The sequence below is a fragment of the Rousettus aegyptiacus genome, unplaced genomic scaffold (assembly GCF_014176215.1).
Source record: "Rousettus aegyptiacus isolate mRouAeg1 unplaced genomic scaffold, mRouAeg1.p scaffold_m13_p_8, whole genome shotgun sequence".
Classification (NCBI taxonomy): Eukaryota; Metazoa; Chordata; class Mammalia; order Chiroptera; family Pteropodidae; genus Rousettus; species Rousettus aegyptiacus.
Window position 1 is genome coordinate 102355568 of NW_023416311.1, and position 15425 is coordinate 102370992.

Sequence of the window (15425 nt, forward strand, 5' to 3'; positions counted from 1 at the left end):
CTGTAAATGTAATGGGAAAAGACCAGAAATTCAAAAACTAATAATAAAAGACAAACTGAAACGAAACTATTAAGGAGATGTTATCATATTCAGAGTGCTAGGGGATACGGTAGGGTGGAGAGGCTATGCTTCCCAAATTCAGAGATTTCAGGTTTGGAATTTCGACTGAGTCTGGCACATAAATTGCGAGCACAACTTATAGTGCCATCTTTAAGAAATTTTAAAGTCTAAAATATAGACCTCCGTGCTCTGTTTTGCCCTATGTCATAATGACCGGTCATGTGTCAACCTGTGATTATCCTGATATTTCCGGCTCTGAAATGGGAGTGAGTCTACCTACAGCCACCCCGCCTGGAACAAGCCTGATCCCATCTGATCCCGGAAGCTAAGCAGGGTTGGGCCTGGTTAGTACTTGGATGGGAGACCACCTAGGAACACCAACCAGGTGCTGTAGGCATAAAAAATAAAGAATAAGAGATCGTAAGCAGACAAGGTCCTTGCAATCTATGAGGTCAACCAAGGTTTGCCTTGCCAAATTATATGAAATGGGAGTGAGAGATGCAGGATCGACCCGACTAGTCTGCAGGCATGAGGGAACCGCTTAGTGCCTGCTTCAGCTGCTTCGCTACCTCTCTCGCCGTGCACATCTATGACCTCTTTGGGTGTTTCAGCAACCAGTTAATGGAAAGGAAAGAGCAAAACAAGTTTACAGATGGATCCGCGTGATACGCTGTAAGTGAAAAGGTGCCCTACTAAAAACTCAGTGAGGTGAGGCCGTGAGGGACAATAGTGGTAAAATCTTCTCCCAGTTGGAAGAACTTCAGATGATAAAATCACACACACACACACACACACACACACTCACACACACACACGTGCGCGCACACACACAATGTTTACCCTTTCCAGAGGTACATGGTAAGAGCCAGATAAGATATTAACCTGTAAATACTGGTTTGGAAGAACTGACTCTAGATGAGGAACTCCAAAATTATAGATCAAGTGGTTTTATAGGAGAGGGAAGCTCTTCCCCTCCGTTACTGAGAGAGGGATAGAGAAATCTTATCACCTTATTCTAGGTTCCTAACATTGGGAATGTAAACAGATGTCTCCTTGAAAGATGTGACTGAGTCTTCAGCTTTACAACCCAGGGAACCAGCCATGATTCAGGGTCTCATGCCACCTTGAAAAAGCGAACACACACCTTTGGAGAGGAAAATTTCTTGAAGTTTTGGGGTTTTTAGTTTGTTTGTTTGTTTGTTTATTTGTTTTTCCCCCCTATCTGATCAGGCATAATTTAGCTTAGACTGTTCTTTTATAAATATTTTCTCTTCAGTCACATATCACCTTACTTAGGAAGCTAACACAGAGAGTTACATCAGTGAGCCGCCCTGCTTCTGAAGTTTGCTTGGGTATGGTAAACGCAGAGCTCAGACGAGAAGCTGGAGAGAGGGAGTATTATTTACCTTGCTCCCTCTTTGTGAAATCATTTTAGCCTGGTAGCATCTCTTGGGTGAAAGTCACTGTTTATCTCAAAGCAGCATTTTCTACAAAACTATTCCTCCCGGTTTTCAACAAGAGGTTTTCTCTCCTCTTCTTCTTTTACAGTTAGACATGATAAATGCCCCCTGTAGTAACCTCACCTTACTGCTTTCTCTATATCTTGTGGTTTCCCTATGGACATAAATACACTTTTTAAAATAATCTTTTATGAATTCTTGAAATATCTTTGAGTGAGCCATCTTTTTCCCATTGTGACTCATCTCATTCTACCTAATTTTAAAGATTTAAATATTTGCTTATATATCTTTTCAATTAGCCAAAGTATATGTAGTATATACATATTGAGTTTTTCATCACTTATTTTTTTTTCTTCACACTATATATTTTTTCTTTAGTGTTGTATCATAACTTCAGATGTTTAATACCGTTTGTTTTCCACATATGCAGGTGATCACATCTCGATTTCCTATTTGCATTGAGGAAATCGGTGAATATTTTCTAACATTCCCAAGTTTATCTGGCTTCACTTCCCTCCCTTGTCCTAAATTTTACTTGGAAAATGCATTAGTCTGCTAGAGCTGCCATACAAAATACCGCGGTCTTAACCAACAGAAATGTGTTTTCTCACAGTCCTCCAGGCTACAAGTCCCAAATTAAGGCACCTGCTGGCTCACTTCCTGGTTAGGGCTTTCTTCCTGGTCTGCAGGTGACTGGTAGAACTGTGTGCTCACATAGCCTTCCCCGATGTATGCTCTGAGAGAAGGCAAGCCCTTCCCTGTCTCTTCTTTATGGGAACTAATCCTATCAGATCAGGACCTCACCCATATGGCCTCATTTAACCTTAATGACTTCCTTAGAGGCCCCATTTCCAAAAATAACCATACTGTGGGTAGGGCTTTGACATATGAGTTTTGGGAGGACACAAACATTAAAGCTGTAGCAGTGCTTCTGATAATCTGAGGTGTGGTGGCATTGGATCATTTAGGGCAATGAGTGACAGACAAGCTCAGGATCTTGGACTTTGCTCTCTCTTCCAAGATCCTGTGTTGGGGTTTTCCCAATTAATACAGGAGTTTATTCCTCTCTGATGAGTGTCATTTGTCTGCTCAACTCACCTTCATGCAACTGAGAACATGTATTATTACGTTGCTCAGAGTATATTTTCCAGAAGTATTTGTAAGCATCTGCCAACAATGAATTTAAAAAGGCAGACGTGTATCTAAATTACAGGAAGGTTTATTTATAAAGTAATTGTTCATGTCACATCGGAGGACCTCGTGCCAAATGTTTGCTTCATGTATACCTTTTGGAGAATCTTCTTCATGTTTTTAAAATGTAATACATTTTTATAACTATGGTAACTATTGAAATTAAACAATCAAAATATTTCATAAGCATCTAAAATTTAGAAACCAAATTATAAGACATTAAAAATTACAGCACTCTAACGTCTGCTTATATTTCTGTTTAATGTGCCAAATCATAATTTGCAGACAGAAACTGGTTTTCAAGTTATAAAATTAAACTTTAAAACAAAAAGATTTCATTTATAAAATACTAATGCTGACTTAGATGTTACTGGCAGTAACCTTTTGGATGTTGGAAGGAGGGATAAACTGGGGAAGAAAATATACCACAAACAGACATCTAAGCAAGTGCTACAGAATTTTTTTAAACTAAGTGTAAAGGACTATTTTACTTGTGATCTCAATGCCAATTTCTCGACTGGTCTTAACACTCTTTAAAAGCTTTAAATAATCCTTTATAGAAATTATTAAGTGAAATATAACATGATAGTTTGCTAGTAGTAGTCTAAACGACTAATCTACATTTTATGTATCTGCAAACAATGTGCTAGAAATGTACTAATGCCAAATGCATATAGAAATTCCTTGTCGAAGAATACAAATAGATGTGTGACCACATCTTTCACCCTCATTCTCTCTCTCCTGACTTTTGAATGTCTTGAGAACATTTATTTTGTGCTTTGCCTTTAAATTTTATTTCACTAAGTTCCTCTCTGAGGCTGTGTTTGTTTGTTTGTTTGTTTGTTTCAGTTTGGATAGCCTAACTCTGGATTACCTTCAGAGAAAATGTGCAATGTTCAGGGAGGAAGAAATCTATAAGCATAGAGGTCAATGGCTGTGTTGAAGTCAGCTAGAACATCCTGGCTCACAGTAATATAACTCTATTTCATGGAACATTTATTATTACAACAACTAAATATGGCATTGCTTCAGCTTGGCAGAAGTGATAGAATGCCTTCTGTAAATATTAATAACTTCACAGTCTTTATCTTGCACATACATTTCCCCTGATACTTTTGAATTTATCAAAACTATTTTCAGAATTAGTACCCCTCAGAAAGTGTATATTTAATGTGTATTCTGAGTGAAATTATTACAAAAGCTTTTTCAGATCTCTAAACCTTTTATAAGAGATATCTCAAGATACCACGTATCATTCTGATTTTCTACAAAGTGTTTCCTTTACCTTTTTGTAAACATCTGAACTTTTAAGGATACTTTCTCACAAGTCATTTGCATTGATGAGTTTATGACAAAGACTTCATTTATGTTTATTTTCTTTTATCACTTTCTATTGGAGAAAACAAAAAGTAAGGTACTGATTTTCACGAATTCATGGGCGTTTATACACAGTCAGAGCATATGCTATTACTATAGTTATAGGTGAAATGGAAGCCTTTGTGGGTTTTTTCCCAGTACATTTTGCATGTCTCTTCTAGTGCAAAAAATTACATATCCGTTTCTTCAATGAGTTTTTTTTTTTTATTTTATTATATCTGAATGTATTTACTTTGTATTTGCAGATATATATATGTGTGTGTGCACACACACACATCACCTGGCACACATATCAACATAGATGATATAGATACAGATATTGCTATAAATATAGTTTACAGAAAATAAAGGCATCTGCCTTATTTCACAGACCAAAACTAAGAAATAGAACAGGAAGAACATACAATTATTAATATTAGATACATTAACTACATATAGCATGCTTCTTTACAAGTTATATGGCAAGATCAGCAGAAAATATTTCCTTTTGATTTTTATTTTTAAAATGAATTAGGATTAAATTGACACATTTATCCAAAATATGTCTTATGCATGTTTTAAATGACTGTATATTTTATTTAATATAACAAGTATGTATGTTTGGTTATTCATATATTATATTAAATATTAATTATTTAATTTAATATTTTGGTGCTTTGGTCTGTTACTTTTCTTAGGAAATTTATTGTTAGTCTCACATAATCATGTCAATTTATACATTTTTTGATATTTTTCTAAAAATATTTGATTTATAATTATTGCAGACTAGACCAAAGCTATTATAGTTTCTTAATGGAGTATAATTTTATTAAAAAATTTTTTCCCAAAAATATTTTTATTTGTTTGTGGCTCTGAAAATATCTCTGTTCTCATACCTGAGCATAGCTTTGGCTGAATTGAGAATCTATATTTAAAATTGTTATTATTTTACTTTGAGAGATGTAATTCATTATCTTCTTATACTCAGTGCTGCTAACTAAAGATATGGTGCTAATATGTTTATTATTAATTACCAGTGGTAGATTGATTTCTGTTGCTTTCTTCAAGCTATTTGGATCTTCTTTTTGTAGTTAGTGAAAATCTGAAGTTTCATTAACTTATTTCTAAAATCAGTCATTTTATGTCTTAATCTATTGTGTTGGCATTCCATGCTTCAACTACTATTCTAAGTTGTAATATAATAAAAATATACATTACATTTTACATGTTATGTATTATTTATATTATAGACATATTTTAAAGATATTAAAACTTATGAGAGCTATAATACTTAAAAACTATGGTACTTACAGAACAGACCAAACAATAGAAAAACTGAACAGAAAGTCCAGATCTAAATAAATAAAATAAAAATATTGGAATACTATAAAGTATTAGTATAAAATCAGATAGCGATTTGTTTTTTTCAGTTCATCAACTTCATTGCAATCTAGATGATTAAAATAAATGTAGGCAGACATCAACAAATATGACAGACTAGGGCCTATAAAAAAAAACTCTCCTCCTTGAAATCAATGAAACCACTGGCAAAAAGTTGTCAGGATCAACTTTGTTAATAATCTGGAAATTAACCAAGCATTGCAGTCATCCAAGCAGAGTTTATTAAAAAAAAAAAAAAAAAAAAAAAATGAAGCTGGGTAGGAAAAGTGAATCCTGTGCCATTTTAATTTGTTCTGTGCATCCTCACTTTTGAGCACCAGGGTAGCCTTGAAAGCACACAGCCTGAAATCATACTGAACACTAGCAGACTCATAGGCACCGGCTGAAGCCGAACATGATTGAAATGCCTTCATCATCTGACCTATCTTGTGGTTCCTTAGTACACCTCACTTATAAGGTTGCCTGTATTTAATCTGACTCAAAGTTAACCCTGTGTGAAGAGAGTTTTTTTCGAGGGGTTTTAAAAAAGTAATAATCACAGGTAGTTATATGACATTTTGGTGTCCTGGAGCAGTAGATAAGAGTTGGGGCTAACCGAAAACTTAAAATGAAAAGTTGGGGTATGAAATGGCCATAGAGGAGTTTGAAAAACTTCAATATATTTGAAGAATCTAGGTCTTGTGAAGTCACAAGGCTGTTCTTATTCCAGAGTTTTTTGCATGTTCGGGAGGGAACTGTGAAGGCCATAGGCTCTCACCTCTGGCTCGTCTTGAGAGTCTACACAAACAGGAAGTTAAGGCTAAAACTGAGTTATAATCTGCCTAGCTGAGCATTCAAGACATATCACAAGATATATACTGAGATCCTTGGCAAAATTGGGAAACTTACTAGTTCTAGACATTTAAGGAAATTTCTGTTCAATCATTAGCTGACCAATAAGCTGACTGAGGCAAGATTTCAATGACCACATGACAAAGAATATGGAATTTACAGAATTATTTCAGAAAATTACTAAATAAGGAAAACAACAGCAGCAAACAGCACCAAAACAAAATGAAAAACCTAGGGAAAGAGCATAATGTTATTTAAAATATGATATTGTTGACAGCAATGACAACACCACCACATATAAAACATGCAAAGAAGCAAGAATGTATGACCCGGTGGGGGGAAAAGTTAACATCAATCTGCAAGGAAGACCAGAGATTGAAATTAGTGCTGACTGATATATGATACAACATAGATAAACCTTGAAAACATTATTTTAATGAAAGAAGTGAGAGGGAAAAAAATATACAGATTGAGAAGTAAAATGTAAAATTTTCTTCATAAAATTTTCCTTGACTTGCTTCAAGAAACTAAATACACAAAGAGATATTCCAAATTTATAGATAGGAGGACTCAATATTGCCAAGTGTTTAGTTCTTCCCAAATTTATCCATAGATCAATGGAATCTAATTAAAAATATCAGAAAGTTATTTTATGGATATTGACACCAATTCTAAGTTTATATAGAAAAGCAGGGGACTCAGAATAGCCAACACAATAATGTAAGAGAAAAACAAAGTTGGAGGACTGATGATACCTGACTTTCAAGACTAATTATATAGCTACAGTAATCGAGACAGTGTGTTATTAGCAATAGAATAAACAAATAGATTAATGACACTGATGATTGAGCCCGGAAACAGACTTCCATAGATATAGTCAGCCTATCTTTGACAAAGGAATAAAAGTAATGAAATAGAACAAAGATGGTCCCTTCAACAAATAGTGCTGAAAAACCTGGAGATGCACATGCAAAAATGTGAATCTGTACACAGACCTGACACCCTACACAAAAACTAACTCCAAATGGATCATGGCCTTAAGGAAAAACACAAAATTTAAAATTCCTAGGATTTTCTCCTCATAAAGAAAAACCTAATGATATTGAGTATAGTGATGTCTTTAAGATAAAACTTGAAAGGTACAATCCATGAGAGAAAAAATTGATAAGCTGGACTTCATTAAAATTAATAACTTCTACTCTGTCATAAACAATATCAAGAGAATTAAAAGACAAGTCAGAGAATGGGAGAAAATCTATGTAAGAAACACATCTTACAGGACTATTATCTAAAATTCACAAAGAACTTTTAAAACTTAACAACAAAACCTGATTTAAAATAATGAGCCAAAGACCAAAACAAACACTTCACCTCAGAAGATAGACAGATGGCTAATAAACATATGAAAAGATGCTCTACATCATATGTCATCAGAGAAATGTAAATTAAAACAACAAAAAGACATCACTACACATCTATTAAAAGGTGTAAACTCCAGAACATGAGAACACCAAGTACTTACAAGAATGTGGAGCAACAGGAATGCTCACCCATTGCTAGTGAGAATGAAAAATGGTACAGCCACTTTGAAAGACAGTTTTGTGGGTTTTTTTAAAAACAAAAATAAACATATAGCAGTCTTGTTATTTACCTAAAAGAGTTGAAAACTTATGTCTACACAGAAAAATGCACACCAATGTTTATGGAAGCTGTATTCATACTTTCCCAAACTTGAAATCAACTAAGATACTCTTCACCGGATGGAGGCGATTGGGTAAACTGTGGTACTTCTGGATAGTGGAATATTATTAAGTTCTAAAACAAAATGGGCTACCAAACCATGAAAAGACATGGAGGGAAGTAAAATAGATATTACTAAGTGAAAGAAGCCAGGCTGCATTAACTGTACATATTGTATGATTCCAACTGTATGGCATTCTGAAGACAGCAAAAGTTTGGAGACAATAAAAAGATTAATGATTGTGGGGGTGGGAAATGATAGAGCCAGAGGATTTTTAGGGCGGTGAAAATATTCTGCATGATGCTGCAATGATAAATATACATCATTATACATTTTCCTAAACCCACTGAATATGCACCAAGATTGAACTCTTAAATAAATTATAGAGTTTGAGTGATTATGTTGTGTTAATGAAGGTCCACCTTGGTTGAAAAAAGAGAGAGAGAGAGAATCTTTCTGATCAGTAGAAGTAGGGGGTATTCGGAAAAATCCCTGTACATTCTTCTCAACTTTATTAAAAACCTAAACCTGCTCTAAAAAAATGTCTTTAAAATCTGTATTCCATAAGCCAATTCATTATATCAATGAAGTAGGAAATACAAATGAAAGAAGACAGCAGTTAGAATATTACTAGCAGAAAATATCAAAGACCTAATACTTGATACATTAATGATCAGGGAAATGTAAATCAAAGTCACTTTTTCTTATTTATCATGGTGTATCTAAAACCTAGTTTCTTCTTCCTGCATCCATTCAAGTTAGCAAGAAACATGACGTTTGCTATTCCATTTTGAAAAGCCAGGAGCACAAGCAAGCTGTGGAGCTCACTTATAAGTGTCTGGAATATTTCCAACATAGTCAGCTACCTCGGAGTTTCACTTTGTTACAATAACATCAATTTTCATACTGGGTGCCTATGAATATTATGTTCAAAATTACCTCTACAGAGTTCTGCTTAATTTACATCATTGTCTCTCCATGCTTTCTGATTGCCTTAAGTGGGAGATATCTATTCCTAATTTTATTGCTACATAACACATTTTCATCTGGGTCTTTCAACCAGCTCTCATCAGGACTGCCACTCACTGTTCAGAGGTGTGTATTGGAGAAAAAGTCTAATCCTTAGCACAGAGTTTGACGTACTATTAATTCTCAAAATGCATCAACTATTTTTACTAGTACAATTGTGATTATTTAAGATATCTTCCCCATCCTGTATTATATATTTAACCCTGAATTTCTGTAATAACTTTTGTACTCCTCTAACTTTATTATGTCATTCAACTATTGAGTCTTCAGAGAAGAGATGCTTATGGCATGAATTAGCACATGGCAATATAGGTGAACATAAAGGACAAATTAATGTTAAGTTATGAAGTTATAATTGAGAGAATTAACTAATAAATTGGCTATATTTTAAATGAAAAAAAGAAATCAAGTCAACCATTGTATCTAAGCAAAACTGGTAATTTTTCTGAAACAAAGATTAGGGAGGGACAGGTTTAGAGAATAAAACAAAAGTCCATATTTTGTTTAAAATGTCACTTCAAGAAAATAGGGTGCCATCAGAAGAAAATTATTCTTCCATTTGCCAATAGAAGAATTAAATTTTTACATTTATCATATTCAAATATTTCTTATATATACAAAATCAAAAATATAATTGCTCCAATTCCAAAGTTGAATAATCGATAGTAATATTTTGCATAAACTCAATTCAAGAGAGAATGACTTATGTTAATTGGAGGAGTTTTAACAAGAAACACAACTTCCAAAGGGATTGAATGAATATACACTTCCTCTGGTCAGCATGTTTTCTCCCCAGAGAGAACACTAAATGAGATGCCAAATTAAAATCCACAGATTTCGTGGTAAACTGGGAATCAGGAGGTAATCAAAATATAATCAAAACAAAATAGGGATATAATAGCCTTTCATACTTGACAGATATAGTTTTTGTGTAAATCAAAAAGAAGTAGATGGATAGAATAAAAACGTGAAATGAGGATGGCAGCTGTTAGTTTGGGTTTTTTTGGGTTTTTTTTAGAGCACTCAATTCAACATTGTTATTGACATTTTATCCCTGTTATATCAAAATGAATGTTGTGTTACCTATTAGCCATTCATTATTTTATGAAGCAAAAATTAAAATAAAAACTATTCCCTAGAGCTTTGATTCATCATAATAAGCATCAGAGCCTGCTTTACATTTTCTCAAATCTGAAAGATAAGCGTGGGTTCCTTTCCAGAGTCACATTATAATTATACCTGCTCTAATAGTATGTGAATAATGAAGCCTTCTCTCCATGAGTGGAAACTGATTAATTGGTTGAAACTACAGGAACAAAGTTGAACGGTCTTTATTTTGAACACCTAATGATTACACGGTTTCTTTTCAGTAATGAAACCTTTCTTTTCTCAGAGAAAATACAATGTTATATAAACAGAAGCCTGAAAATCCATATGAACAATCAGAACGAGATGGTACAGAAAAGAAAAATAGTAATTACTGTGATTTCAGTTCTAATGAGATTTAGTTTCTTAAAAACGGCAGTAAGAAGCTACTATAAAGGCCCATTTTACTTAATATTATAATAATTGCATATGTGCTCTCTCTTTTGGTCACTTGGGGTTTTTTTTGTTTGTTTGTTTTATTTTGTTGTCTTCAAAGAAGATTAATATTAGTGCTAAGATGAAGAAAAAGTGGAGCCATGTACTAAATTTAAAAGTTGGTTCCACATTTATCACATAAATTCATACTGTTTTTCATTATTTGGTAATTATCTCCTGTTCATTATTTATCCCTCTTTAATTAAATTGCAACATTATTAAGAATAAGAACCAAATCTAATACTTCTTTTTTAATACTTTTTTTCCCAATCTCCAGCAATGTGTAGAAACCCTAGTAACAACTTGTTACTCGATTAGTCAAAAAATATTTATGGATAAACAATGTTCCAAGGTGCTAGAACATTACTTAATAGGAGCATCTGATGTTCTAGTTCTATGATAATTTATCCCCAATCTCCTTCATGAATTTACTTTTTGAAAAATGCTGGGTTCATAATTGAATGTGCAATCGCTCCTGGTTATAGTTCCATTTTAATAATTCTAATTGAAGTATAAAAGTTTTATTTACTGAAAAGTAATTACAGTTGTCATGTAGGTGATATATTTTGAGGAATATAAGGTCTTTCCTTCATCTTTTAACCATTTTAAATATCTATGTGTCCTTACATACACAATTCTTACCTACATTTATCTGCATCAAAACACAAGACTCGTTAGTAATTAAAAATCTAATGAAGCATAACATTTTAAAACATCAGACTAGAAGATAAACACTATTTCCCCATCCACATTTTCAGATAATTGTCTCAGGCTTACTGATTGTGCCCATTGCTATATTTATGTTTTCCTGTACTCACTTAGTTGCAGTCTGTGAACTGTGGACTCAGTATTAAACTTAACAGTCATTCCTTAAACAAGCCTGGTAATGAAGACTGAAATCAATTTAATTTTTGTTTTGAGAGGAATAAAATAAATTGCTGAAGAGATGCAACATGTGAAGTTAAGTCGACAAAAGCAAAAGACTTGTTTTCATAGGAGCTACGCTTATCTTCACCCTTGCTTGGGAATGACTCGATTGCTACCTCCTAGAGAACCGGGGAACCTTTCACGTGGTGCTGCCCTTTCTGCTCCTGAAGCCTCGGATTGCCAGCCTTAGCAAACTCTAAGTATATTACCTGTTATGTTTCTATTTCGCTTCTCTAATCCGCTCGCAAAGGCACTGAGCTCAGCCTGATTTTTCCACCATACACACTGTATTAGCTTTCTATTACTGCTGCAATAGATTACCACACATTTAGAGGCTTACAGCAACACTTATTTGTCCTCCCACTGTTTTGTGAGTTAGAAGTCTAGTGTCAATCCTGGCTCAGGTCTGGGGCCTCTGGGGTGGGATCTGCTTGTTGTCTCAATCAGGCAGTTGGCAGAATCCAGTTTCATGAGCAAGGACTGAGGTTCCCATTTCCTCGCTGGCCTTTGGAAGGGGAGCGTTCCTCACTTCTAGGTGTCACCTGCATTCCCTTGCTTCTTTATATTCAAGTAAATATAAAGGCTGGTCGATTCTTTCTCATACTTTTTTTTGTCAATGACTGATTCTTTTCCTTTTCTGCTTTTACAGAGCCCTGTGATTTCTTTAGGCCTAGCTGGAAAATCCTGGATAGTCTCTTTTTTCTGTCATTAGATTGGAAACGTTAATCCCATTTTTTTTTATCTTCTGAGTCCTTTCACAGAATTGTATTTGATGAATAACCAGGAGTCAGAATCTTAGGATATCTTTAGAAATAAGCCTATCCACCCAGGCAAACCCCATATATAAAGGCTAAGTCCTCTCCCATGCCTTCTGTTTGTTCTTGCTTGAAATCTGAGAAACACATCAAATTTATCTGCTTCATACTCTCACCCAAATAAGACATGTCTACTTTGGACTAAAAAATGTACAAAGCCAAGGAAGAATAAAGTCATACCGGTCCATTGGAGCCAGCTCATACCAGCAGGAGTGAACTAATCACGTTTACATTTTCTAAACTCTGTATATCATGACATCGCTTGGGTAGCTGCAAATCAGCATTGGGAGGAATATTTATAACATGGGGAGCTAAGCCTTTGCAGGGTAAGTTGCCAGCACATCACCGCAAATTACAATGTATAATGGTATGTGCTGTGAGGAGGGTTTGCAGAGGGTAAAGGAAGTAGCTAACTCAGGCAGGTAAAGAGAGAGAAGCCAGAAAAAAAATTGGGGGGGGGGAGAAGTAGTACAACAGACACTTTGAAATTCTATGTCTTTTACTAGCTTAGAACTTTAAATATTCCCACCTGGAGATGCTATCGGACAGACCAGGGGTGTGGCTCTCAAGTCTCACAAACTGGCTGAGTGACATTGACCAATTGAATTAACCCCGATTTCTTCAGCCTCCAAATCTGTAAAGTTACCTTTTGGTTTTCTAGTTTATTCAAACATTCAACAAAGACTTAAGCATTTCTGCATATCATGTGATATACTAATTCTGGGAATAATATAGTGAGGAGTAAATATTTTTATTAATATAGTGAGGAGTAAATATTTTTATTAATCCAAAAAACATTTAATTCACATCATACAGAATAAACAAATAATATCTAGTGATAATGATTTTGTGTATTTGGACCTCTTTAATAACTCAAAGAAGCTTGAAAAAACTCTTTAAAAAAGCACTTAGATGAATATATACAAAAATTTTCAGAAATTCATAGAGCATTCCATGCCCATTCATGGACTGATTTTGTAACTTTGCAACCTATGTTAAAATTTTAGAATTTTACTGGGAAATTGTGAAAACGATGTAACCTTTCAGTTTTCAAAGACATAGTAGGGAGAAATAATAGAGAATATACTCAGATCAAAATGTGTTTGCTATAACTGACTTATAAGATATAGATGTGGAACAAACACAATATAAGAAACAGTAGGCAAGCCAAATTAAGACCATACGAGTCCTTGTGTTAGTTAAAGTAGATAATTTAGTCTATTAGGTTCACTTTCGGGTTTGAATTTTTTAGATCATCATTTTGTCCTCTGTGTAGTGTTATAAGAAGCATCTGAATCTTTTCATTTTGGAGGGAATTTTCCCTAAGGAAGCCTGAGGAGTGGATTGTATAAGTTTTCTAAGCCTTAGTGAGGAAGGTAACTTTTTTTCCCATTTAAGTTATTTCCCTTGTGTTGATTTTTCTCTACTTCTTCATTCCAAACAATTGGTAAGTTCAAAAACAAAAACAAAAAAACTTTAGCATCAGAGCTATTTTAACTGGGAGTTTTCAAAATATTTAAATGAAGCATTTTAACTGACCTGCAGCTTCCTAACTCTTAAATCCTTTCTTTATAAAACAACAAGAGTTTTCATTGCTTTCCACAACCCTGGAGCAGAAAAACATAAACTTAATTTTGAAATTGTGTTGAGGACTCTAAAGATAAATACAAAATAGATTATTTTTTAAATAATAAAAGCAAAATCAAGAATTTATCCCGTGGCAAATTAATAGCGAAATAAATTCCTTCTTTTCAATTCCTTCAGAATGAAGAAAACCCAATATTGTTTCATTAAAATATGTAAGGTCAGTTTTTCAATATAAGTTTAATATTGAAAAGAAAAGCTTCTCAATTTCAAAGGCATATTTTAATTTGCATTTTTATTTTGAGAACCATTAAGTTTAGTTATTTTTAAATAACAATCAGTTATCCCAATATATAAACACATCTTTTTATGTTCATTTATGTTTGCTCTCCAACTCCAATTTTATAAATATACTATAAAACTATACTGTGTTTCTCTTAAACACGGAGGCATTAGTCTTTTCATTTATGTATTAATCCAGTAGTTGTAATTATTTCATTACAATAAACATTAAAAAATTGTTTTTATGATACAAAATCAGAGAGAAAATCTTTATGTTTGACTATTGAGGAATAGCAATGATTAATTTTATGAAACTCTTCACTGTAGTGTATAGTATATGCATAAAAATGGTTTTAATGGCATTTATGTAAGCTATTTCCATTGTAACTCTCACTCGCATCAGTAATAAAATGCCATTTAAATATTTAAATGGAATAATATCTAAAAAGTTATTATAAAAAGGTACCGTAAAAAGTTAGCCAGAACATAAATATCATAAAATAGCAAAAACATACATAGAGAATATTCATTTTGAAAAGAAAAGCATAAACAACAAGTTACATTTATGTTCAGTCTGGGAATGGGAGACAACTACATCCTCGACTGCTGGAGATAGTGACTTAAATAAGGTAAAACCAAGCCCTTCTAGTGGTCATGTGATCTACCCCTACCTTTTTTGATTCAACAGTGCTTTTTGTGAGGAATTAAACTCTAATTTTATAATAAAATTTTATCGATAATCCAAAGAGATAGAAAATAAAAAAAAACTGAGACTTTGAGCTGATACTGTAACTGGGTGGGATTTGGGGGGATCTGGGAAGAGAAGGAGTGTACAGTTCTCCCCTTATCCATGGTTTTGATTTTCCATGGTTTCAGTTACCCATGGTCAACAGTGGTCCAATATGTTAAATAGAAAATTCCAGATGTAAACAATTCATAAGTTTTAAATGACTTACTATTCCGAGTAGCATGATAAAATCTCACACTGTCCAGCATGGTCCCACCCAGAGGTGAATCATCTCTTTGTCCTGCTAATCCAAGATGTATAATCTACCCACCCATTAGTCACTTAGTAGCAATCTCAGTTATCAGATTGGTTATCAGAAAGGGAATGAAACCACATTCACTGAACTTTTATTACAGTATGCTGTTACAATTGTTCTATTT

At 33.8% G+C, this 15425-nt stretch overlaps 1 pseudogene; it reads left to right on the forward strand.

The window, feature by feature from the left end:
- Positions 1-334: 334 nt before the first annotated feature.
- On the forward strand, positions 335-457 carry LOC118607481 (annotated as a pseudogene).
- Positions 458-15425: the final 14968 nt, after the last annotated feature.